We start from the raw sequence: 27,743 nt of genomic DNA on the forward strand, positions 1-27,743 counted from the left end.
GGCGCCGCCCGGACAGCGCGGGGCGCGCGGCTTAGGGACCCGCCCAGCCGCTCGGCTCCGGCTTGGGGCAGCCCATTCCGGGAGACGACGCGAGACGAGGATGCTTCGGGCGATTGGGATCCTTTTCTGTGTTCTTTCTGTCTTCGCTCTTTTATTCCCTCCTCCCTGGTGTTAAGACAGGACCTCTCACCCAGGTGTTAATAATTCTCCACTAGGACCAAGTCCCCCGCGTAGTCTCGGTCAGCAACTGGACGCCCGGTGCTCCCCCAGTGGGGCCCCGGGCAGTTCTTGATAGCCTCCGTGTATTTTTGGGTCTAGGGGTACCAGAAGAATGGTTAAACCCCACATGGTTCTCGACCTTTCTTTTTTCTCGTTCTTTTCCTTGCCTTTTCTAGAAGCTGCCAAGGGAAACTGGCCAACTCTTTTCATCAAAGAGTGAGAATTGATGCCCTGTTGCTCTCAATTCCATTCAGTCGCATCCCAGCACCGCTGCACATTTGGAACGCGAATGACTGGCCTGAACAGTGTAGGGGAAAAGTTAACAGAAAACCAAGTCGGCCCACTTGGAATAAGTTCCTTCGACTTAGGTAGAGGGAGGTAGTGGGTGCTCAGGGCGTTGGAGGTCCCAGGGCCACTGAAGGTTCGCTGCTGAGTTCTGTGCTGGGTCACCAGTTTGGTTGATTATTAATTCAGGTGAGATGAAGCAGGTGCTACGGACTTCTCAGTGGGTTCGAATGTGGGAAAGGAGGGCACAACCCAAGGAAGTGAGATTTTTCGTCACCAGTGAGGAATTCCCTAGGGAAGGAGCCTGGAAAGAAGCAGGGAAGTTGTGGCAGCCGCTGTGTGAGGAAGGCTGAACTGTGGATTTGAGCGTTTAATGATTATTTCTTTCGAGAACTCGGCCTCCAGCTGAGACTGTTCAGCTTAGGCTTCTGCAGCCATCCAGGTAGAGGGGTCCTAACTTGAAAGGAGGAAGTAGACAGTACATGGAATCCTCAAGCCTGCCTGGGGTTACTGTAGGAAAAGGAGCGCCTCAACGGGAAAGTCAGGACAGAGAGAGGCTCAGGGGGAAATGATGGTGGTGCTGCTCTTGCTGGCCAGGAGTGAACACCGCCTGCAAACAGGGCCAGGCGGATAATCCACACGTTGTGTGCTTGTCTGGGGCGCTTGCATTGCTTTATAGTCTGAAGACCATAACGTCTGGATTCAAGGAAGTTCCAAAGAAAACTGTAAAAAGTAGACAGAGGAGTTCAGGCCACTCAGACTTCTGTGATAACAGCCCAGGAAGTGAGGTGGGCTTGGGCTGTGAGAGTGTGAGCACCTGGGCACATGGTGAGAGCACAGGTCAAGTCCTGGCCAGAAAGGGATGCCAAGAACAAGTTCATGTCACTTGGTATTGCTTATGCTTCAGGAGGAGAGCTGGGTGCTGGGCTGGGAGGACAGAGGAGAGGATGGGCTGTAGGCAAGGTTGATGTGCAGGAAGTAACACATTTTGATTCTGATGCTTAAAAAGACAGACTAGATATCAAACAGAATCTAAAAAGAATCAGTGGAGGAGGATTCTAAGCTCATGAGTGCCCGGCCATCGGCTTTGGACTGTGCATTCCTGCCTAAATCAGTGTATGATATGGGTAAGAGCAATTTAATGAAGAAAATTTCAGCTTACATTGTAGTACGATTTACTTTTCATGTAAATAATAATTTTGGTCAACTTCTATATGTAAATCCCATAACAATAATGTTCGATAATAAAAATGTACCCTTTTTCACTTTCTATGCCTATGTAATTCTCTTTCTCAAACTGAAGAATAAAATGAGGCCAGAATGTTTTTGAACCACTTCCACTGATGCTCCCAACTGGGGACCAGAAAAATGTGGCTGACAAATTTAATTGTAAAAATATTCTGTTACTTTATATATTTTTTGCAAGAAAAACATACACTAAATTATAAATAATTATACTTAGAAACCAAAATATAATTAGTATAGTCCAAACTGAGCATGCACGTGTATAGTGCCAGATTATGTTGGTCATTCTGAATTTGTTGCTTATGTGTCCATTATCTCTTTCAGTTTTGGATTTTAGTTTATTTAAGATGTTTTTGGATGCAGCTTGTTTCTTTACAGACAGGTTTAGGACTCCTCTTTAAAATGTGATCCAATTTTTAATTTCCTCAGATTCCTTGGCTCTGTTATGATCAGAAAATATAATGTTTATTATGTGCATTTGGAATTCTGCTTATTAGAGAGGCCTCACCTCTTCTTTATAGTCTCTGCATGGCTGATCCTTGTAATTTTTTTGTACTGTGGTGAGATTATTAGATGGTTTGAAAGCAGATTTTACCAAGGGTGATCAAGGCAGGAAGAGTGAGCCCTTACAGAAGAAAGTAAGTTGCAGAGTTTCCCCAAGAATTACTTGAAAGGACTGTAGGATTGTAGTATTTGCCTCAATAACAGATAATATTACCAGGAACTCTGCCACACTGCTATGTTCATTACATCTTATCAACAGTTGTTAATTTCCTCTTTTAGGTCAGTTAAAGTGTAAGAAAAGTAAGTTTCTCTTTGTTTTCCAAAGGCAGTATAGCTTTGGAAAAAGCGCTGCTTAAAATCTAAAAACATTGAATGACTCCCTCCTTTGCCCTGTCCTTAGCTTCTCTGACTGTGGTGATTTTCTACCTTCATGAAATGAGGACATGTTTTCACAAAGTAAGTATTAGGTAAAGCTTGTACAAGAAAAAAAGGAAGTGAAGTTGCTCAGTCATGTCTGACTCTTTGCGACCGCATGGACTGTAGCCTACCAGGGTCCTCTGTCCGTGGGATTCTCCAGGCAAGAATACTGGAGTGGATTGCCATTTCCTTCTTCAGGGGATCTTCCCAACCCAGGGATCAAACCCAGGTCTCCCTCATTGCGGGCAGATGCTTTACCATCTGAGCCACCAGGGAAGCTCCTTCTCAATACCAAGCTTCTCTCTCTGGAGGCTCTGCCAGGCTCCAGGTTACTGAGATAAGCAGAATGCACCAGCCCTGCCCTCAAGGAACTTGGGATCTGGTGGGGAAGACAGAATAGAATGAACAACAATGATAAGGTATGCTGATTGCTTTCATGGGAGGCACATGAGCCATGGACAGGTGCCTCCAATCTAGTCTCGGGAGGTGGGGTCATGACAGGCTCTCTAGAACCTGTCTTTAGTCTGAGAACTGAAGGATGCAGGGGTTAGCCTGAAGGAGAGGAGCGACCTAAAGAGAACAAATGTTCTAGGCAGAGAGAATGGTGTGCTCAAGGGCCAGAAGGCGAGGGATGGCACCATCTAGCAGGGCAGAGGGGATGTAGAGGGATTCAGTCTGGCTGGAGCACAGAGTGCTTGGAGGAAGTGGTAGGAGGTGGAGACAGGCGGGGGCTGGTCCTGAATGGACTTGGACTGTATCTCAAGAGGGGAGCTATTGATGGATCCTGACCAGAGATGGAGTAAATGATTAGGATGAGGTTGCAGTGTCAGGAGACACGTGCTGCAGCCTGGACTGCTTGGCGACAGCGGGAGGTGCCATGGAGGTAAGTGAGCCAGGATTGGATGACTATTTGAATGACAAGGGTGAGAGAGGAGGGAGGTTGAAATGACAGGTAGAGAGTTCCAGTCTAGGGTTGTGAAGCCCTCTCCTGAGTAGGGAACCCAGGAGAAAAGCAAGTTTAGAAACAAAGATGTTGCCTTCGGGTTTAAACACACTGAGTGTCCAATGCCGGAGGCATATTTGTACATATTTATCTAGTTAACAGTTAGAAACATGGCTATGGAGCAGAGAAAAGATGCTGGGGCAAAAGATACAGATTTGGGAGTTGTCCCCATGTTGAAGCAACAAATATGAGTAAGCTGTAGAAGGAGAAGAGAGAAGGGACCCAGACAGAACCCTGGGGAAAACCAGGATTTGAGAGATGGGCGGAGGATGAAGAACCTTGGAGGGAGGTGAAAGGGTGAGTCTTCGGAAGCAGTGTTGCTTCAAGGAGGAGGGACTGGTCAGGAGGTCAGAGTGCGACCAAGCAGGATAAGAAATAAGTGTATCCATGGGAAGTAGCAGCCATGCCAGCGGAGACCTCTGAAATAGCAGGTTAAAGTGATGGACAGAGAGGAAGTAAAAATGGGGAGCACAAACTTTTTCTTTTTAAAGACTTAATTTTTTTAAAGAGCAGTTTTATTTTTTTTAAGATTTTAAAATAAGATTCTTTTATGTGGACCATTTTTAAAGTCTTTATTGAACTGGTTGCAATATTGATTCTGTTTTATGCTTTGGTTTTTTGGCCATGAGGCGTGTGGGATCTCAGCTCTCCGATCAGGGATAAAACTCATATGCCCTGAATTAGAAGGTGAAATCTTAACCACTGGACCATCCTGAAAGTCTCTAAAAGCACAGTTTTAAGGTCACAGCAAAACTGAGAGAATGGTACAGAGATTTCCTATCTACCCCGGCCCCTACCCAAGCATGGTTGCCTGTCTTATCTGCATCCCCCACCAGAAGTGGTACATTTGTTATGATTGATAAACTTACATCAGTATATTGTAATCATCTAAAGTTCAGATTTTACATTAGGGTTCACTATTGATGGTATGTATTCTGTGACTTTGGACAAATGTATACTGAATGACACATAGCCATCATTATGGTATCAAGCAGGGTATATTCACTGCCCTAAAAATCCTTTGTGTTCTGCCCATTCATCCCTCTCTTTTCCAACACCTGGGGACAAATGATTTTTTTTTTTTTTTTTTGCTATTTCCATAGTTTTGCCTTTTCCAGAACATCACATAGTTAAGAGTTCTGTAGCCATTTCAGATTGGTTTCTTTCACTTATTAGCGATAGGCATTTATGATTCCTCTGGGTCTTTTCATGGCTTGATAGCTCATTTCTTTTTAGTGCTGAGTCATATTCCATTGTCTGGATGTACTGCAGACAACTTTTTAACGAAGTCAGACTGAGAAGATAGAACTGAAGCTACATCTGGAGGAAGAAGGGGGAATTTGGGTCAAGCGAGGAGTTTTGTGAATTTGTATTTTTTTCAAGAATGAGAGAAGCTATAGCGTGTCCGAGTGTTGGTGGGAGAATGTCAGGGAGAGGGAGCCTGTGAAGATAATGGGAGAAGGGAGATGACCCAAGAGATCAAGGAAGTGGAGGGAATTGTGTCCAGAGAACTGGAAGGAAAGGGGGTGGAGACGCTTTCTCTGTGACAGAGGGGTAGAGAGGAGGATGGATGAGCAGACTGGGAACTTTGTTGGGGTGACATTGAAGAGTCTTCCTTTCTCTCTCTGCCCACATGATACCAGTGAGGGGATAGATGGAGAGATTAGAGATTTTTGGCGAACATTGTGTTAATAGATAAATATTAGGTATTTTGAATCTGGTGTTTATGCTGCTGCTTCTGCTTAGTTGCTTCAGTTGTGTCCAACTCTTTGTGACCCCATGGACTATATATAGCCTGCCAGGCTCCTCTGAAAACTGGAGTGGGTTGCCATGCCCTCCTCTAGGGGATCTACCCGACCCAGGGATGGAACCTGGGTCTCCTGCATTGCAGGCAGATTCTTTACTACTGAGGCATGAGGGAAGCACCTTTGCCTAAATAGAAATATTGTAGAACAATGCTAAAAGGATTTATATAAGTAAACATGAATAGAAACCACACTCACTATTCATATATTTGTGCTGCAGGTTATAAGCTATGTATGATGTTGTGTTATGTAAGTTTGGCCATGCTTGTGCATGGGGGTTATGGTAGATGTGGATGGTTCAGTTCAGTTCAGTTGCTCAGTCGTGTCTGACATTTTGTGACCCCATGGACTGCAGCATGCCAGGCTTCCCTTTCAATCAACAACTCCTGGAGCTTGCTCAAACTCATGTCCATCATATTGGTGATGCCATCCAACCATCTCATCCTTTGTTGTCCCCTTCTCCTCCTGCTTTCAATCTTTCCCAGCATGAGAGTCTTTTCCGTGAGTCAGTTCTTCACATTACATGGCCAAAGTATTGGAGCTTCAGCTTCAGCTTCAGCATCAGTCCTTCCAATGAATATTCAGGACTGATTTCCTTTAGGATGGACTGGTTGGATCTCCAAGAGACTCTCAAGAGTCTTCAACAACACAGTTCAAAAGCATCAATTCTTCGGCACTCAGCTTTCTTTACAGTCCAACTCTCACATCCATACATGACTACTCGAATAACCATAGCTTTGACTAGATGAACTTTTGTCGACAAAGTAATGTCTCTGCTTTTTAATATGCTGTCTAGGTTGGTCATAGCTTTTCTTTCAAGGAGCAAGCGTCTTTTAATTTAATGGCTGCAGTCACCATCTGCAGTGATTTTGGAGCCCAAGAAAATAGTCTTTCACTGTTTCCATTGTCTCCCCATCTACTTGCCATGAAGATGTGGATGGTAGGGAACTGTAAAGGTATCCTGTTTTCTAGCAGACTTGGGAAAGCGGAAGGGGGCTCTAGGGTAGATTGTGGATGAAGCAGGTATATAGATTTCACTGGAAAATACCTCCTAGGCACACGCTACCAACTAGAGCTGTTTCAGTTAGTATAACCTTACTTAATAATACTATAGGAGTGTTAAACTTCATTCACACCACAGACTTTCATGGTAATAGGGTTATTCATAGGTGTCTGGGAGAGATGGCTTGGGATGAAGGTGTTTGGAGGTAGCATGAGGGCTCCTGTGTCTGGCACCAGGGTGAAGGATATAGAAGAAATATTTAGAAAGAGGTTGGCACAGATAGGCTTGTGTCCTTTGGAGTTGTGCCTTGGGTCCTGGCAGAAGCTGAAATGACAATAAATATCCCTTCTCCCAGGAATTTCTGCCTTTATGAAGTTACTTTGGACAGTCTGGACGTTGGCAAATTTCAGCTTTTTCAAATCAAATCAATATCATCAAGTATCCTCAATCTGGGCAAGATATGATCTTTCTAGGTTTTTTTGTTTGTTTGGTCTTATTCCCTGAAAAGAGTACTGTGGATAAAAAAGAGAGAGAGGAGATGAGCTTGGGTGCTGGCAGGGCTGCCCGTTTCATCATGCTCCTCATAGTTTAGTTTCTATGGAGTTTCAGCATCCCTGGACCCTCAGCCATCCATCCATCCACGCATCCATCAATCCATCCGCCCGCCGTACTTGATGAACATTGAACAAATGCCATGTGCCAAGCCCTTGGCTTTATTGTAGAGAACTAGACAGATATCCTTCTGCTTACTCTTTAATGGACCTTGATGTTGAGGGTCCAGCCCATTGCTGAATGGATGCACCATGTAAAAGTTGAATATTACTTCCAAAAGTTAGCAAGGATTGGAGAATTTTATGCTTGTCTTCATTTCAGATGTTAAAAAACAAGATCAACTGTGGTTGAGACTCCAGTCAGGTAATGAAGTTTAAAATCAAAATGTTTTTCTTCATTAAGTAGTATCAAAGAAGAACTAGGACTTAAAGTGCTATTCTTGCAAGTCATTTGAAAAGAAGATATTGGCAGCAGGGCCAGGACCAAGATAATGCAGGTAGGGTGCCAAGGTGCAAAATTGAAGAAAGGGATCACCCTCGGGGTTGTGCCAGCCTGGGCAGTCTGCCATTAACAAAATCAATCCCTTACCAAAAAATAGCGGATATTTGTGGGGATTGCAGGGAGCCTTCAAGTCGAATGCTGGGCAGTCACCTACCCTTCAGATACTCAGAACCTGCCTTCAACAGCAGGGTGCTGAGAGCCTAGTTAGAGAGCTGAGCTCCCAAACTAAGAGGACATAGTTTCTATGGTGATGACAGCCCATTCAGGTTATCCAGGTGAGAGAAGCATGTGGGTTCCTGTTACTCCTCTGTTGACATGATGGTCTAGTGGTTAAGAGCACAGGCTCAGAAGCAGACTGCAGAGTTCATGTCCCACCTCTGCCCCATGCAAGGTTATCTTTGGCTCCTCTCTCTGCTGTGTGCTTAGTCACCCAGTCGTGTCTGACTCTTTGTGACCTTATATACTGACCTGCCAGGCTCCTCTGTCCATGGGATTCTCCAGGCAAGAATACTGGAGTAGGTTTCCATGCCCTCCTCCTGGGGATCTTCCCAATACAGGAATCCAACCTGAGTCTCTTACGTCTCCTGCATTAGCAGGTAGATTCTTTAGTGTCTGAGCCACCAAGAAAGCCCAAGAATACTGGAGTGGGTAACCTGTCCCTTCTCCAGGGGATCTTCCTGACCCAAGAATCGGACCAGTGTCTCCTGCATTGCAGGCGGATTCTTTACCAGCTGAGCAAACTGGGAAGCCCCTCTCTAAAAAATAGTAATACTCGTGACTCTTAAGGTGATTGGTCCTTGTACAGGTGGCACTAATGGCAAAGAATTGCCTGTCAATGCAGGAAATTTAAGAGTTATGGATTCGAACCCTGGGTCAGGATGATCCACTGGAGGAGGAAATGGCAACCCACTCCAGTATTCTTGCTGGGATAATCACATGGACAGAGGGTCCTGGTGGGCTGTAGTCCTTAAAGTGATTAGATGAGCTAATACCCTTGAAGTCATTAGAACAAAATTTCTATCCATTTCTTAGGACTGTGATCATAAACTCCCACAAACTGGAGGTGTGAAAAAATAGGAATTTATTCTCTGCCGGTTCTGGAGGCTAGATGTTCAAAACTAAGGTTCGGTAGAGTCTTGTTCCAAGATCCTAAAGGTCTGCACCGATTTACCTTTGGAGGTTTCCCCAAAGCACCTCCAAACAGCGCATCTCTCCCTGCCACTGAGAGGACAGGCACTGCCAACCTGCTGGAGCATGTGCCCAGATGTCCAAGCTGTCTGCATGGCAGCCTGGACCTGGTGCCTAGCCTTCCCCTGCTCTCAAAGTGCAAGTGTCAGTCGCTCAGTTGTATTTGACTCTCTACGACCCCATGGACTATAGCCGACCAGGCTCCTCTGTCCATGGAATTTCCCAGGCAAGAATACTGGAGTGAGTAGCCGTTCCCTTCTCCAGGGGATCTTCCCGACCAAGGATTGAACTTGGTCTCCTGCATTGCAGGCAGATTCTTTACCGTTTGAGCTACCAGGGAATCCCTTGGTCTGGGCCCCACTCAAACTAATGGATTTGGAGGGGTCTTTTGGTAAAAGGGCTGAAGCAGCACATCCAGAAGGGACATAGGTTTTCTCCAGAATCCAAAGGGGCACTGTGCCCCTTCTTTGATTGTCAGAGTGGCCAGATGCAACAGCTCATCCTTACTTTAGATAGGATATCTCAGTATAACCCACACCACTGGACCCCTGACAGTTGCACTGAGATAGAAAGCCCCTGAATTTTTGTTAGATTTCCCACTTTCTGACATGCAGAAGTCTTACCAGTACATCTAGAGTAGTTGGTACATCTTGCCCACTAGGTTCAAGCAGCGTGATGTCATGAGTATAGTGGTCCAGTGTGTCATTTTTCAGAAAGGAAAGGCATTTGGAAGAACATTGCCCATGGTGAGGGCAGGTATATCCAGGACTGTGACAGTTGTCACTTTTCAAGGTCGTAGTCTGTGTAGAGCTAGAAACAGCATCGAATCCTTGGCTTATGAAAGTTAAGTGAAAGTGAAAGTCAAGTCGCTCAGTCGTGTCCGACTCTTTGCGACCCCGTGGACTGTGGCCCACCAGGCTTCTCCATCCATGGGATTCTCCAGGCAAGAATGCTGGAGTGGGTTGCCGTTTCCTTCTCCAGGGGATCTTCCCAACCCAGGGATTGAACTGAGGTCTCCCACACTGCAGGCAGACGCTTTAACCTCTGAACCACCAGGGAGGCCATCCTTGGCTTATAGCTAAGGCTTCTTATAGCTAAGGCTTATTATTGCTACTGCCAGCATGTGAGCTAAAGGTTTATAACAGTTATTTTCTAAGGTTTATGAAAAGTGCTATTTGCGATCAAACTGCTGATTTGGGCTTGAGGAGGTTTGGGTGGAGTAGGAAGAGAATCCTTGTTTTCAGTCAATATGAAAGTATTAAGGACAAGGAATTGTGGATCATGCCAAAAGGCATTAAGTATACAATCTGTCTTACATAGAGACTAAGTGATATCTAATAGTTTAAACAGATTTCATTACCGCTTCTAATCGAAATAAATGGTCTGATGAGCCCTTAAAACCTTCCTATTATGTTTCCATAAAGTTATAAATACCAGCAAAATAAGATCTACCACATTTGGAACATGCTCAAAAGACAAGGAAAACAGTTCGTGTGTATTCTTTACCAAAATCCTAATGAACAGCTATTCCAATTTTAAGGTATTTTTCTTAGAGCATAACTTTATAATGAGACTAGAGATGAGCCTGTTGATTTGACACCTGTATTTTTTTAGCATTCTACCTCTATTTGACAAGATTATTTTAAGTACAAGTCAGAAAATAATGTACAGTATTTATTTTCTTGATTTTTTGTTTTAAACAGTTAACAATTAAAATAAGGAATGCATTTCAGTTTTAAAGAATTCAAATTTAGTAAAACCATTTCATCTATGGAATAGAATTTGCACTTAACCAAACTAACATACGACCCGCTTGCAGTTTGTACCAGTTTGTACTGTGTTCCCGTTTTGACTTTTCAACACAAATGAAAACTCTTTAAGTGGTCACATAAGAATAATAGAATTGAACTAATTCAAGTTTTGTTTGTTTTTTAACCAATCATGGTGCTAACATTGTTTATTTTCAGTCTGTTTGACTTATTCATGTAGTACCATGGGAGAGACATGACCACTTTTACCAGCTTATTTTAGAAAAGGACTCTTAGAACCCAGTTTGTGGGTTGGTCCCAGTTATATAACCAGGAGTTCTGTGAATTAACTCCCACGTAGAACACGATGCTTATAAAACGACAGGTAATAAAAGATGCTAGTTTGAAGTGAATGTAATACCATTATCACTTGACAGTAACTGTGACAGCTAGAAGTTAGGCCAACAAAAGATTTTTTCAGGGAGAAATGTTGTATCACTGACATTGTTTAGAGTTTCTTTAGGGCATGCTCATAATTCAGAGTTTCATTTTCTTTTAAGGGCTCGTCTTTGCCTGCCCCTCTCTCTGCCCTGTCCTTGGAAGACATAAAGAAACTTAATCTTTTTAGTTTAATAAAAATTATTTATTTTGTTAAATGGTGCCAGTATATATCTCAAAAGACTGTTGTGTGAATTAAATGGAATAATATTTATAAGGTTACTTTGTAAATTCTAAAAGAACTATACAAATTTAAAGTGTTCTTATTGATAGTGTATAAATCATTGTTTCTAATACAATTTTAAAATATTTCTGATTGAAAAGTGAATACACTGAATTGAGAAAATTTGGAAAATACTAAAGCAGATTGAGAAGAAATTTAAAATGGTCTGTACCATTTCTAACCCTCATAGTGTATTTCTTTAAAAATTACCCATGAATTAGAATTTCTGTCTTATACACATGCACAAATCTGGTATTGGATAAGAAGACGGGTAAGGCTATTCTTGTGTTAGCAAATATCATTTGATGATTTTAATACTAAGACATATTCCATCTTAGTTTAACACCATAATTAATTCAGTCATTTTCTTATTGGGTTGAAGCCTTACCCATGTTATTATTGATTATTTAATTTCTTTATTATTTGAAAATGTCATGTTTGAGAAGTAGTATTTCATCATTCTTTGAATGATATTTCTTAGATTACCAATCAACATAGTTTTATATTTGTAGCTTTTATATTTATAATTGCTACTGCTAAGTCACTTCAGTCGTGTCCGACTCTGTGTGACCCCATAGACGGCAGCCCACCAGGCTCCCCTGTCCCTGGGATTCTCCAGGCAAGAACACTGGAGTGGGTTGCCATTTCCTTCTCCAATGCATGAAAGTGAAAAGTTAAAGGGAAGTTGCTCAGATCTCGAAGTTGCTTCGTGATCCCATGGACTGCAGCCTACCAGGCTCCCCCATCAATGGGATTTTCCACGCAAGAGTACTGGAGTGGGATGCCATTGCCTGCTCCGATTATTTATAATTACGTAGTGCTTTTAATGGTGTTTGCCTATTTTTTTTTTTGTTGGTCTTACACTATTTCCGGTTGCTTTGCGAGAATTCTTTCTATATTAAGGAAAATAATAATTGTTGCATAAAGGTTGCAGAGGTTTTTCAGAGTGTTGGTTTAGCTTAGAATTTTATGATTTATTTTTGGATGTCCAAAATTTTTAAACTCTTATGTATTCTACCTTATCAATAATTTTAGTTGTTTCTTTGAGACTGAAGGAATATAGAGGATACAGACTTAGAATTGAACTTAAAATCTTTTTTTTTTTTTACCATTTACTTGGACAAATTATTTAATCTTTCTAAAACTGAGTTGCTCCATCTATAAAATGGGTGCACTATCACCCACTTGTTAAAGAGTGTTGAATACAGAGACAGTATATGAGAAACACCTCAGAGAGTAACTGACGGATAGTAATTCCTCAAAACGTCTGGGTAATGTTTGTGGTATAATACAAAACCGTATGATTATGAGGTTATTCTTAATATGAAGACTTATCTTAAATTATTAGTTTATGTCCTTGTGATTCTGTTGAGGCTAGTTGTTCTTTTCCTAATTTCAAAAAGCTTTTATACTATCAATAACATATATACTTTATTTGTCTGGTATAACAGTTGAAAATATTTTGCCCAATTTACCGTTTGCTTTTTATGGTTTTCTCTTTTTTTAATGAAGAAATATAATCAATCTCTATTTTCATGATTACTTTTATCCTTATAATATTTTATGATATTATCCTTATAATATTTGTGATTATTTTATCCTTAAATTCCTTCTCTATTAAAAAAAATCAGTTAATATTTACCTATATCTCCAATTAATTTTTTTGGTTTCAGATTTACACCAAGCTCTCTAATTCATCTGAAATTTATTTAGGGACATGATATAAGATAAAGTTCTAATGTTATATGTAATCTGATATAGACAAAATTTTGTCACCTACTTTCACAGGAATTATAGCTTTTATTTGTCTGTTCTGGTCTTATTGCATTGGCTAGAGTTTATATGGCAGTGCTAAATAATAATGGTAAGTAGATGTTTTTGTCTTATTCCAAATTTTAATGGACGTGCTACAAGGATTTTGTTAGTATTCTGCCATTGGCTCTCAGCTTAGGGTATCCTTCATGATGTTGAAGAGCATCTTGGTTTTAGTAACTTTGTAGGCATTTTTTATTAGGAATGGACATTTGATTCTAGTAAATGTCTTTTTTTGCAACTTAAAAATAGTTGAGAGTCTTTTTCTTCTTGGGCCTGCTGCTTGATGTATTGCATGAACAGATTTCCTGACATGAAACCATCCTTAAGTGATGTCTTTTGAAGCAACCTGGGTGTGAGGGTAGGAATTTTGTGATCTCACGCCCAGATTATTGTCACATTCTTTTATACTACGTATCTTTCCTTTCACGATGATGTTTGACATTTACCTTCAGTTTGGTAAGCGCTGCGACAGTTGTTGTCATGATATTATTACAGTTGACTTCTGCCAGTAGCTTTTGGAGGTTGTCATCTCTGTCTAGACAAGCAGGAGAGGCAGTGACAGCGGGGAGATGGGGGGACCAGCGCCACACTCTTCTTACTCAAAAGGCAGTTGACACGGAGTTGTGAGTAATGATTTAGTTTTCTGGTTTGTGGAGACATTTTGTCTTTGAACCAGAGGGCAGAGACTCTGAGGGGGGTGAGGGGTTAACTTGAATCTTTATTGATTTTACCGTTTTCACAGCCAAAATGGGCTCCCCCCCTCACCACCATGTGCAGCTCAGGAAATTGCTCCCAGATTCTAGAATTACATTCTTCTCCTCCTACTCTTCCACTTCCCCCACATACCTTGTATTCCCTGATCAATTAGTCTTCGCCCTTTCTGCCCCCACCCCACCCCACCCCTTTTAGTGGAAAATACAGATGGGGCTGCTTGTCAGATGCCATGTTAAATAGAAAACCCTTATAAAAGAAATGGAAGTGGCATTCATTTTAATGTGAATGTTTGGCTTTGTATAGAAACAACAGTCTACTTATAATAAAGATAAAACTGGAGAACTCTGTAAGAAATATTATTGGAGCAAGTCCTTGATTGACAAACATTTGTGGAAAGGTCAAATAGAATGACTTTCATTTAAAAAGGCCATTGAAGCGAATATTAAAGATGGGATACAAGAATGGTATGTTTCTAGATGAAACAGCTACCTCAGTTGCTGTATTCTGCTTAGTTTGTAGAAATGGATGCACCCAACGCTTCCCAAGCTGGCCATCAATCATGCAGTAAAGATATAGGCACTTTAAAGTAGCCATGCACCAGAGAAGGCAATGGCACCCCACTCCCGTGCTCTTGCCTGGAGAGTCCCATGGACGGAGGAGCCTGGTAGGCTGCAGTCCAATGGGGTCGCTAAGAGTCGGACACGACTGACTGACTTCACTTTCACTTTTCACTTTTGTGCATTGGAGAACGACATGGCAACCCACTCCAGTGTTCTTGCCTGGAGAATCCCAGGGACGGGGGAGCCTGGAGGGCTGCCATCTATGGGGTCGCACAGAGTCGGACACGACTGAGGCGACTTAGCATTAGTATAGCAAGGTAGTCATGTATCAATGCAAAATGAAATACTGCTGGATTAGGATGCTGTTCTTGGGAAACTCTTGATTGACAAAAGTAGTACTGCTTTAAGTATTAGGCATATTTTCATGGCCAGAAAGTAATAAAGTGGTAGATGGTCTTTATGAAGGGGAAATATTTTACATTAAAAAAGTTGAGTAATTTTTGTGCGTGTGTGTGTTTAGCTGCTCAGTTGTATCTGACTCTTTGCAACCCTATGGACTGTAGCCCACCAGGCTCCACTGTCCTTGTGATTTCCCAGGCAAGAATACGGGAGTGGGTTACTATGCCCTCCTCCAGGGAATTTGCCCAACCTAGGGATTGAATCTGTGTTTCCTGTGTCTCATGCATTGGCAGATGGATTCTTTACTGCTGAGCCACCTGGGAAGTCCCTGAGTAATTCTTAGGACTTGCTAACTACAGGATCCAGTTAAGATGAAAAGTTCAGTTCAGTTCAGTTCAGTCGCTCAGTCGTGTCCAACTCTTTGTGACCCCCATGAATCACAGCACGCCAGGCCTCCCTGTCCATCACCAACTCCTGGAGTTCACTCAAACCCACATCCATCGAGTCAGTGATGTCATCCAGCCATCTCATCCTCTGTCGTCCCCTTCTCCTCCTGCCCCCAATCCCTCCCAGCATCAGAGTCTTTTCCAATGAGTCAACTCTTCACAGGAGGTGGTCAAAGTACTGGAGCTTCAGCATTAGCATCATTCCCTCCAAAGAACACCCAGGGCTGATCTCCTTTAGAATGGACTGGTTGGATTTCCTTACAGTCCAAGGGACTCTCAGGAGTCTTCTCCAACACCACAGTTCAAAAGCATCAATTCTTCGGCGCTCAGCCTTCTTCATAGTCCAACTCTCACATCCATATGTGACCACTGGAAAAACCATAGCCTTGACTAGACGGACCTTTGTTGGCAAAGTAATGTCTCTGCTTTTGAATATGCTATCTAGGTTGGTCATAACTTGTCTTCCAAGGAGTAAGCATCTTTTAATTTCATGGCTGCAGTCACCATCTGCAGTGATTTTGGAGCCCCAAAAAATAAAGTCTGACACTGTTTCCACTGTTTCCCCATCTATTTCCCATGAAGTGATGGGACCAGATGCCATGATCTTCGTTTTCTGAATGTTGAGCTTTAAGCCAACTTTTTCACTCTCCTCTTTCACTTTCATCAAGAGGCTTTTGAGTTCCTCTTCACTTTCTGCCATAAGGGTGGTGTCATCTGCATATCTGAGGTGATTGATATTTCTCCTGGCAATCTTGATTCCAGCTTGTGCTTCTTCCAGCCCAGTATTTCTCATGATGTACTCTGCATATAAATTAAATAAGCAGGGTGACAATATACAGCCTTGACATACTCCTTTTCCTATTTGGAACCAGTCTGTTGTTCCGTGTCCAGTTCTAACTGTTGCATCCTGACCTGCATATAGGTTTCTCAAGAGGCAGGTCAGGTGGTCTGGTATTCCCATCTCTTTCAGAATTTTCCACAGTTGATTGTCATCCACACAGTCAAAGGCTTTGGCATAGTCAATAAAGCAGAAATAGATGTTTTTCTGGAACTCTCTTGCTTTTTCCATGATCCAGCAGATGTTGGCAATTTGATCTCTGGTTCCTCTCCTTTTCTAAAACCAGCTTGAACATCTGGAAGTTCACGGTTCACTTATTGCTGAAGCCTGGCTTAGAGAATTTTGAGCATTACTTTACTAGCGTGTGAGATGAGTGCAATTGTGCGGTAGTTTGAGCATTCTTTGGCATTGCCTTTCTTTGGGATTGGAATGAAAACTGACCTTTTCCAGTCCTGTGGCCACTGCTGAGTTTTCCAAATTGGCTGGCATATTGAGTGCAGCACTTTCACAGCATCATCTTTCAGGATTTGAAATAGCTCACCTGGAATTCCATCACCTCCACTAGCTTTGTTTGTAGTGATGCTTTCTGAGGTGCACTTGACTTCACATTCCAGAATGTCTGGCTCTAGGTGAGTGATCATACCATCGTGATTATCTCGATCGTGAAGATCTTTTTTGTACAGTTCTTCTGTGTATTCTTGCCACCTCTTCTTAATATCTTCTGCTTCTGTTAGGTCCATACCATTTCTGTCCTTTATCGAGCCCATCTTTGCATGAAATGTTCCCTTGGTATCTCTAATTTTCTTGAAGAGATCTCTAGTCTTCCCCATTCTGTTGTTTTCCTCTATTTCTGGCTCTACCTAAATGTGAAAGAAAAAAAAAGAATTCGATGAGTTGTTAATTGCATCCAAAGCCAGTGCTCTAGTCACCGTCATTTGTAAAGCATCTAAAGAAAAGATGGGATTAGTTCCTGTCTGGGGTCCCACAAACCCCCTGTATCTCCGGCTTGCTTAGGCTTGCGCAGTAGAAGAAGAATTCAGGATATGCATATTACATCCATTATAGATTAGATTGGAGCCAGGGGGTATGCAAAGTAATTTATTCTTTTGAGACCGACTTCATTATAGAGAGGTGGTGGAGAGTTGGAGTTAGGTTGGTGACATTAACTTTGAGTTTTATTGCCATGTCATTTTAAATCAGAGTTTTTACTGCCACTTCTTGGCAGAGCAGTTTGGGCCATGTTTTTATCTCTGTTAATATGGTTCCTTATATTGATATACTCACCTTGAAAATAGTGGTGAATTGAATCTTCTAATCGTTTATTAAAACATTGTGACAGTGACACGCTTGACCTGCTGAGTCATATTAGTCCTGCTGTCTGACAGGAAGCATGATCTTCTTTATCACCCCCAAGATTGCTGTTTTGGGATGCACATGCTGAATTATGTTACAAGTGATTTGCAGGAAAAGTAGGAGAGGTGTGCTTTTGGAGGCAGCAAACTTAAAAAGCAGGAGCTTCCTAGAGCAGCGAGCTAACCCTGTAATATGACCACTTCAGTGTGCTTCGATTCACTCATTGTGAGATTTAGACGTATTCTTGGTTCAAGGGCTTTCCAGGTGGCTCAAGTGTAAAGAATCTACCTTCCAAGGCAGAGGACACAGACAAGAGAGGTGGGTTTGATCCCTGGGACAGGAAGATCCCCTGGAGGAGGAAATTGCAACCCACTCCAATATTCTTGCCTGGAAAATCCCATGGACAGAGAAGCCTGTGAGCTACAGTCCATATAGGGTTGCAAAAAGGAGTCAGATACGACTAGCGACTGAATACATATACATTCTTGATTTAACCTTATATGAATTAATTATGGATATGTCTGATTTTCCTCTTCAATCAGGAGGGGACTTCTTGACTGAACTACCTCCTTCATGCAGGATAATAATCGTGGTAACAGTCTATATTATTTGAGTGCTTTATCACAGTATTTCATTTTGTCCTCATCACAGGTCTCTGAGAGCAACGTTATTTGTGCTATCCGTTTTATAGGTGAGGAAGATGAGGACTAGTTGTGGGGAAGGCAGTGGATATGTCCTAGAGATTTTCACTTTATTTTTAAAATTTAATAGCATGCTAATCAGTGTAAATTCCACAGGCTCATGATAGAATGAATCCATATTTTATGTTTGATAAGACAAAGAGAATGCCTTCATTCTTCCAACATGCATTACAGATACTGATTGGCAAAAGGAGACTGGAAAGAGACTCATATAGAAATTGAATCACATCAGTTTGGTAACACAAGACCCTGTTAATCTTGTGTTAATCTTCATCAGTGTTAATCCACTGATGAAGCAATTAGTCATCATTAACTGTGAATGTTACTGTGAACATATTCTGCACAGCAAATACTAGTTCTTTTTGGTTCTGATTTTCAAGAGTTTTTACTGTATTTTTAATAAAAATTTTTTATTTGGCTGTGCCAGATCTTAGTTGTTGCTTGCAACTGAGCTCTTTAATCTTGGTTGTGGCACATGGGATCTTTAGTTGTGGCATGTGGGATTTAGTTCCCTAATCAGGGATCAAACCTGGGCCCCCTGCATTGGGAGCACAGAGTCTCAACTAGGGAAGTCCCAGTTTTTACTGTATTACTGTCTTTGCTATATATATAACTTGTGATTTTAGTTTCTTTTTTTTCTTAATTATGTTTGGCTGTGCTGGGCCTTCGTTGGTTCACCAGCTTTCTCTAGTTGTGGTGAGTGGGGGCTACTCTTCTTTGTGGTGCTTGGGCATCTCATTGCAGTGGCTTCTGTTGTTGTGGGACTTACCAAGTGGTGCAGAGGTAAAGAATCTGCCTGCCAGTGCAGGAGATGCAAGAGGCTTGGGTTCAGTCTCTGGGTTGGGAAGATGCCCTGGAGAAGGAAATAGGAACCCACTCTAGTATTCTTGCCTGGATAATCCCGTAGACAAAGGTGCCTATCCTTGGGGTCGCAAAGAGTTGGGCACGACTGAGCATGCTCCCCCTCTTGTGGAGGCTGTAGGGCACGTGGCTCTGTAGTTTTGGCCTAAGTTGCTTGGTGGCATGTGGCATCTTCTCTGATCAGGGACCCAACCCATGTCTCCCATGCTGACAGGCAGATTCTTTAACCACTGAGCTACCAGGGAAGCCCAATTTTAGTTTAAGATAAGTTCTTAAGATCCAGGGCTTTTCTTCATTTAGAAAAAGTGTAGAATAGCATGGGAAGCGGACGTTTAATCAAGTGATTCTCTTCTTTCTTGGAATACTTCTTCTGAGTTGCTTTTGGAGCCTCCAAGACAGGTTTTGAACATCTGTAATATGGTTGGATGGCATCACCGACTTGATGGACGAGAGTCTCAGTGAACTCCAGGAGCTGGTGATGGACAGGGAGACCTGGCGTGCTGGGATTCATGGGGTTGCAAAGAGTTGGACACGACTGAGCGACTGAACTGAACTGAACTGAATGGCATTTTGGTGTTTGAGGTGGGGTTCTGAAACAATTGCAAGTCATTTTAGTAAACAAGTTAGTTAGTGTGTGCTCAGTCACACAGTCATGTCAGACTCTTTGCAATCCCATACTAGTCTCCTCTGTCTATGGAATTTTCCAGGCAATAACACTGGAGTGGGTTCCCATTTAGTTAGTGGGTAGTCCTATTTTAGTTCCAAATCCCAAACAAATGGATGCTTGGGGCTAGTGCACTGGGACGACCCAGAGGGATGGTATGGGGAGGGAAGAGGGAGGAGGGTTCAGGATGGGGAACACATGTATACCTGTGGCAGATTCATTTTGATATTTGGCAAAACCAATACAATATTGTAAAGTTTAAAAATAAAATAAAATTAAAAAAAATAAAATAAAAAGTAAAACAAACAAACAAAAAATGTGACTGTATCGAGACAGAGCTGATTTTCTTAGAAATGTGCATTCTAGGGAGAAATGATTTATTAATATTTTTATCATGTACATAGCGCTACTGTTGTAATAAGCATTGTCTCCCAACAAGTTACTTTTTAAAAGATTTTTATTTTTAAATTTAAAAAAATTAATTTATTGGAGTATGTTTGATTTACAATGTGTTAGTTTCAGATGTTGGAGAAGGCAATGGCACCCCACTCCAGTACTCTTGCCTGGAAAGTCCCATGGATGGAGGAGCCTGGTGGGCTGCAGTCCATGGGGTCTCTACAAGTCAGACACAACTGAGCGACTTCACTTTCACTTTTCACTTTCATGCATTGGAGAAGGAAATGGCAACCCACTCCAGTGTTCTTGCCTGGAGAATCCCGGGGACGGGGGAGCCTGGTGGGCTGCCGTCTATGGGGTCACACAGAGTCAAGACATAACTGAAATGACTTAGCAGCAGCAGCAGTTTCAGACACACAGCAGTGATTGTTATACATATATTCATTGTTTTTTTAGATTCTTTTCTCATACAGTTATCACAGAATACTGAGCAGAGTTCCCTGTGCTGTGCAGTAGGCCCTTGTTGGTTATCTATCTTCTATGGAATAGTTCCTGTGTGTTCATCCCAAGCTCCTGATTTATCCTTCCTGCTACCCTGCTGTGTTTCCCTTTTGGTAACCTTGTGCTCAGTCGCTCAGTCGGATCCGACTCTTTGTGATCCCATGGACTGTAACCCACCAGGTTTCTCTGTCCATGGGATTCTCCAGGCAAGAACACTGGAGTGGTTGCCATTTCCTCCTCCAGGGGATCTTCCCAACCCATGGGTCAAAGCCAGGTCTCCTGTATTGAAGGTCTCCTGTATTCATTACCATCTGAGCCACCAGGGAAGCCCATATGTTTGTTTTTGATATCTGTGAGTCTGTTTCTGTTTTGTAAATAATTTTACGTGCAATCTAATTTTTTTTAATGATACAAATTTGTATCATTAAAAAAAATTAGATTGCATGTATCAGTGATATCATACACTATTTGTCTTTCTCTAACTTACTTCGTTTAATATGATAATCTCTAGGTTGCTGAAGTGATAATCTCATCCATGTTGCTGCAAATGGCATTGTTTCATTCTTCTTTATAGCTGAGTAATATTCCAGTGTGTGTGTGTGTGTGTGTGTGTGTGTGTGTATACCACATCTTCTTTATCCATTCTTTTGTCAATGGACATTTATATTGCTTCCATGTCTTCGTTATTATAAATAGCCCCAAAGGATATGTGCACACAAGTGTTCATTGCAGCACTGTTTACAAAAATTACTTTTAAGGATACTTTTTTTTTTAGCACATGTGTCTTGATTTGTTTGTTTAAAAAATATATTTATTCATTTATAATAAGTACCCTCTTTGCTTAGGTTCATCCATTTTAATGGTCTTACTTTGCAATAAAATTAAGGATATTTGAAATTGAGTAGCAGTTCCAAACTTGGGGAAATAAGCTGTCTTGATCTGAAGAACTAGTTGACATATTGTTGAGTTCCAGTAAAGCTCAGCCCACATTACATCTGTGAGCACCATGTGTGTCTTAACTGGAATATGCCTAGGAAACCTTCAGATCATTTCAGTCTGAAAAAAAGACTCACATACTGAATATGAGGCTTAATTTTGTTGGAAAGAAGGAAAGTTTCAAAATAATGAGAAAGCCTTTGGTTATACTGTAATGTCCATTAGGATCAATAACTTGTTTTAAATAATATTAAGCTCTATAGTTCTGCTTTCATTTAAGGTATAGAAAGCCACAAGAAGACACTGCTCCCACTTTAAGCATGAGAAAAAGATGCATAATGTACAATATCATGCCTATCTTTTGTTCCATCAGAGATCTGAGTTCTAAAGGCAAACAGGTGATCCAAATTCCAAGGAGAGAAGAGACACATCATGGTCAGTTCAGTTCAGTCGCTCAGTCATGTCTGACCCTTTGTGACCCCGTGGACTGCAGCACACCAGGCCTCCCTGTTTATCACCAACTCCGGGAGTTTACTCAAACTCATGTCCATTGAGTCGGTGATGCCATCCAACCATCTCATCCTCATCCTTCTCCTCCTGCCCTCAAACTTTCCCAGCATCAGGGTCTTTTCCAATGAGTCAGTTCTTTGCATGAGGTGGCCAAAGTATTGGAGTTTCAGCTTTAGCATCATTCCTTCTAATGAATATTTAGAATTGATTTCCTTTAGGATGGACTGGTTTGATCTCCTTGCAGTCCAAGGGACTCTTGAGTCTTCTCCAACACCGCAGTTCAAAAGCATCAATTCTTCGGCACTCAGCTTTCTTTATAGTCCAACTCTCACATCCATACGTGACTACTGGAAAAACCATAGCTTTGACTAAATGGACCTTTGTTGGCAAAGTAATGTCCCTGCTTTTACCAGCTGTCAACGCAGATGTTAAGACAACAAGCAAAATTTTTTGAAAAATTTAAAAAGCTAGTATGGGCTAGCAGAACAGTTTTAAGTGGTCACAAACACAAACACACCCCAGACACAAAGAGGATCTGTATATGCTTGCCACTCTTTTCCATAGGCCTTCACTCAGTACTCATGAGAAAGATTAGGAGGGGGCAGAAAACCAGAGAGAGCCTGTCAGTGATGCAGGCATGCAGGTGATGGGAGACAGGCACAAAATCCCCCAGAGTCCCAGAACTTTTGTCATAGGATACAAAAGGTGTCATAGGCAGAGGATGGGCAAGAAAGCTGCCCAACCACCTGGATCCAGGTTCTTTTTTACAGATTAGTTGTTTAGGTATAGAAAATAACTGTTCCAGCCCTGCACTGATGCTGGATAAAGCCCATCTGTACCAAGGGAGCTACAAGACTGAAGGCAGGAGGAGAAGGGGACAACAGAGGATGAGATGGTTGAATGGCATCACTGACTCAAAGGACATGAGTTTGAGCAAACTCTGAGAGACAGTGAAGGACACTGGAGCCTGGTGTGCTGCAGTCCACGGGGTCGCAAAGAGTCGGACACGACTGAGCGACTGAACAACAACCACCACCAAGGGAGGAGTGGGAAATCCATTTATGCCCAGGATCTGAACTGACATTAACCGGGGGTCTGCCATAGCTGGGGAGGAGCAGGCATGGACCCACGGCCCTCCAGCAATGCAAGGTAGAGACTGGCTGTCATTCATGGGTAGAGAAGGAAGGGATGCTGAGAAAGCCTCACCTCGGAAGCTTAGGTGCACAAGGTCTGTCAAAGACATGTGCAACAGGAGAATAAAGAAAACTCCTTTTGACTCCACCATGGAACACTAAGAAAAACTCCTCTGTTACTTACTCCAGATCTCTCACTAAACATAAGGTAGCTGGAATCCACTGCTAGAGGAATTCATAGTTTTTGCTGTACCTTGTTACTATAGCAACAACAAAACACGCATCTACTTCAGTACTCTTAGATTAACACAGCCACTCACAATAATAGCCTGATAACAGAAGAGATGTGCCCCTCCCAGAAGTAAATTCATTTACCTTAGTCTCAGCTGCTCTTTTACATACAGTGTTTTGCATTTAATCAAAACTCATAGATATGCAAAAGGAATGGAAAAGTAAATTGACTTAGCAGAGAAAAAGCACTCAATAGAACCAGACCTAGGAATGACCAGGATGTTGTAACTGAAAGTTAAAAAATGGCTATTAATTATAAAAAAAATACCATAGGGGAAAATGGGTATGGGATTATATGGAAACTCTTTATACTACCTTCTTGATTTTTCTATAAATCTGAAACTTTTCTAAAATAAACTTTATTAAAAATTATATTGTTAAAGAACATATTTAAAATATATTATTAAGGAAATTAAAGTTTAAGCCAGAGACTGAGAGAAAGAATTTGAAAAATGCTTGTCGGATTAAAGGACTGATGCTGAAGCTGAAGCTCCAATACTTTGGCCACGTGATGCGAAGAACTGACTCATTGGAAAAGACCTTGATGCTGGGAAAGATTGAAGACAGGAGGAGAAGGGGATGACAGAGGATGAGATGGTTGGATAGTTGGATGGCATCACCGACTGGATGGAAATGAGTTTGAGCGAGCTCTGGGGGTTGGTGATGGACAGGGAGGCCTGGCGTGCTGCAGTCCATGGGGTTCAGAGAGTTGGACACGACTGAGCTACTGAACCGATGAACTGACTGACTAGAATATAGAAAGAACTCAAACAATTCACCAATAAGAATAAAATCATTTCAGCAGGAAAATAGACAAACATTTTGACCTTCACTAAAGATTTATGGATTGCAATTATGCCCATGATAAGATGCTCAGCATCATTAGTCATTAGATAAATGCAGATTAAAACCACTGTGAGATACTGTTCAGTTCAGTTCAGTCCCTCAGTTGTGTCCGACTCTCTGCGACCCCATGAATCGCAGCACGCCAGGCCTTCCTGTCCATCACCAACTCTGGGAGTCCACTCAAACTCGTGACAGTTGAGTTGGTGATGCCATTCAACCATCTCATCCTCATCCTTCTCCTTCTGCCCTCAATCTTTCCCAGCATCAGGGTCTTTTCCAATGAGTCAACTCTTTGCATGAGGTGGCCGAAGTATTGGAGTTTCAGCTTCAGCATCAGTCCTTCCAATGAACACCCAGGGCTGATCTCCTTCAGAATGGACTGGTTGGATCTCCTTGCAGTCCAAGGGACTCTCAAGAGTCTTCTCCAACACCACAGTTCAAAACCATCAATTCTTCGGCACTCAGCTTTCTTCACAGTCCAACTCTCACATCCATACATGACCACTGGAAAAACCATAGTCTTGACTAGATGGATCTTTGTTGGCAAAGTAATGTCTCTGGTTTTGAATATGCTATCTAGGTTGGTCATAACTTTCCTTCCAAGGAGTAGCGTCTTTTAATTTCATGGCTGCAATCACCATCTGCAGTGATTTTGGACCCCCCACCCCAAAAAAAAGTCTGACACTGTTTCCACTGTTTCCCCATCTATTTCCCATGAAGTGATGGGACCAGATGCCATGATCTTAGTTTTCTGAATGTTGAGCTTTAAGCCAACCCTTTCACTCTTCTCTTTCACTTTCATCAAGAGGCTTTTTTTTTTAGTTCCTCTTCACTTTCTGCCATAAGGGTGGTGTCATCTGCATATCTGAGGTTATTGATATTTCTCCTGACAATCTTGATTCCAGCTTAGAATGGTTAAAATGAAAAAGCCTGTCAAAACCAAGCACTGTTAAGAATATAAAGCAAGTAGAATGCATGTTTCTGATAATGCAGAATGGTCCAACCTCTTTGGAAAACAGTTTGGCAGATTCTTATGAAGGTACTCATAAGCTTACCACACAACTAAGCAGCCTCATTCATAGCTGTTCCCAAGAGACGTTAAATGTATGTTCATACGAAAACCTGTGCATGGATATACATCGAAGCTTTACTGAAAATAGTCCCAAGCTGGAAACAGCCCGAATCTTCATCTGCTTGTGAGTGTAGAAACAGATTGTCATATATTCATACTGTGAGATACTACCAAACAAGAAAAAGGAACAAATAACTGACCCTTGGCAATAACCTTGGAAGCCTTATGCAAGATGAAGGGAGCCAGATTCAGAAGACTATATAGTGTATACTTCCATTTGTATGATATTCTAGAAAAGACAGAAGTATAGTGACAGAAAAAAAGACCAGTGATTGCCATGGGCTGGGATGGAGGGATGGGAATGACTGCCAGAGGGCACATAGAAAATTTTTGAGATGATGAAAATGTTATATATTTTATTGTGGTTGTGGATTCATGACTGTATATGTCTGTCAAAACTCATTGAGACAAATAGATTAAAAGGATACACTGTTGTATGCAAATTATATTTAAACAGACTTATCCCCAAATGCTAGTATACTCTAGAAGGACACATAGTAAGGTCTTAGAAAAAATTTAAAATATAATTTTGAGATCGTGTGATACTTCCTGTTTACAATAATGCTGTGCTATGTGAGGAGGGTTGGATAAGTTACCGCTCTTCTTGGGGCCTTATTTTCCTTATCTGTAAAATGGGATAGCAATCCTTGATACCTTATATGAATTTTTTTTGCGAGCATTTAAATAATACACATAAAGGACTTAGAAAAATTCCCAGAACACAGTAAGGACTCAAATAATGTTATCTCTGTGTTGCTTTAGCAATTGAATGTAATAGGGGACAGAAGACTTAGATCTCCATGTGTTCTTGATGACCTGAAGTAAGAATCTAGATAAATGTTACTATTGATCACTGAAAAACTGCAACCTAAAAGTTGAGGATTATGTTTTATTTAGTGGCCTTATGGGATATAGCCTCTCAGATAACTTGGAGAGGAGGTAAGGGAGGTAAGGGTCTGAAGAGGTAAGTGAGGAGCCAGGCTATATAGGAGATTTTGCCAAAAAAAAAAAAAAAATCCAAACCAAACAAAAATCCAGGTAGTCGAAGTATCAAAAGATGACTGCTAATTAAAGAAAAAACAGACACCTCAAGTTAATGAGTTTAGCACTTTTCTCTGTATGGGAAGATGCAAGAGTCTGAGCTTATTCAAATTACTCCTTTGATATACACTTTAACTATCTAGGGCCAGTATCCTGTTTTTCTCCAGCCTGTGTTCCCCTTAGGTTCACCATCAAGGGTGGCTGAAGAGGTTGATGACTTGATGGCTGCAACACCCTTTGTTTACTGAAAGGCAGGTGCCATTCTTTGTCCATGCTGTTTTACTGCAAAACTGATGTTTGCTTGTGCTGTGCATAAACTCATTTCTGCATTCATTTGACATTTTTTGACTCTCTCTGTTAGACTTTGTTTGTTCGGTGGTGGAATTATCTTGAAGAATAAGACTCAGTCTGTGCTCTCAAGAACTTATTATGAGAACAGACCACTCCATAAGGAATTACAATGCTCTAACTGTGATAAGTACTGTGAGAAGGTGTGGGAGCCTGTTATGAGAGTCAATGGAGTGGGTATCTGATCTGGAAAGCAGGAAGATCTTATGGAGGAGGTGATGATGTGGTTGACCCCTGATGCAAGCTAGTCATCAGTTGGCCTGTTTGGGAGTGGAAATACATTTTTAAAACTTCATGGAACACCCATACAGAGAGAATAGAACCTTAAAAAATAGAACTCAGTCTGTATAAATAGTCTTCAGTCTTTAAGTAAAATCAGTTGATATCCAGAGTGTCCATAGCTAGAGCTTACAAAGGATCTGATTCAAACCTTTTCCCGTTTGTGACTTGGCATCATTGTTAGTCATAATGGAAAGGTCAGACTTAAACCAAAGCCCTCAAATTGCTAAAGAGAGCAGTTAGGATTGTAAGTTGAGGTGTGAACCATGGTGGTTGGTTCCTGTGTGGGCAAAATCAGCTGAAACCTGTGTCACAGAGTCTCATGAAGAGAGAAGCATCTGTCAACCTGTGTTAGAGAAGTGCTGGTTATTGTCAGTGTCCCTGAATGTGCTTGACAAATTCTGCTGCTTTTGAAGGATCAGTCTGTTGATATGCTTACCTACAGGTAGAAAAGCACAACCGAGACAGCCAGTATGCCATCTGGAAAGCTAGATGGTTTATGATGTTCATTTCAGTTCAGTCACTCAGTCGTGTCTGACTCTGCGACCACATGGACTGTAGCCCGCCAGGTTCCTCTGTCCATGGGATTATATAGGCAAGAATACTAGAGTGGGTTGACATTTCCTCTTCCAGGGGCTTATTTAGTGTAGGATGCAGCTTAGGGCTGGGCTGGGTTTTTGGGGTGCTTTGCTTTAGTGCTAAGGAGTGTAGAATTTATTCCATTGCGTGGGACCTGTCAGATATGTTTGACCAGGACAGTTACCTAAACCTGTTTATTTTACAAAGCT

At 41.8% G+C, this 27,743-nt stretch overlaps 1 protein-coding gene across 4 annotated transcripts in view; it reads left to right on the plus strand.

Annotated features, from left to right (window-relative positions):
* Positions 1-27,743, plus strand: part of SAMD5 (sterile alpha motif domain containing 5) — a 141,318-nt gene that overhangs the window by 758 nt on the left and 112,817 nt on the right. The window contains exon 1 of one of the 4 annotated variants that reach the window (XM_059889846.1): positions 1-27,743. This exon is cut by the window's right edge and continues 22,686 nt beyond it. The exons of the other annotated variants lie outside the window; for them this stretch is intronic. The gene's annotated coding sequence lies outside the window, so the exon portion shown is untranslated. 4 annotated transcript variants of the gene reach the window in all.

This window comes from Bos taurus, chromosome 9 (assembly GCF_002263795.3).
Source record: "Bos taurus isolate L1 Dominette 01449 registration number 42190680 breed Hereford chromosome 9, ARS-UCD2.0, whole genome shotgun sequence".
NCBI classification, from domain to species: Eukaryota; Metazoa; Chordata; class Mammalia; order Artiodactyla; family Bovidae; genus Bos; species Bos taurus.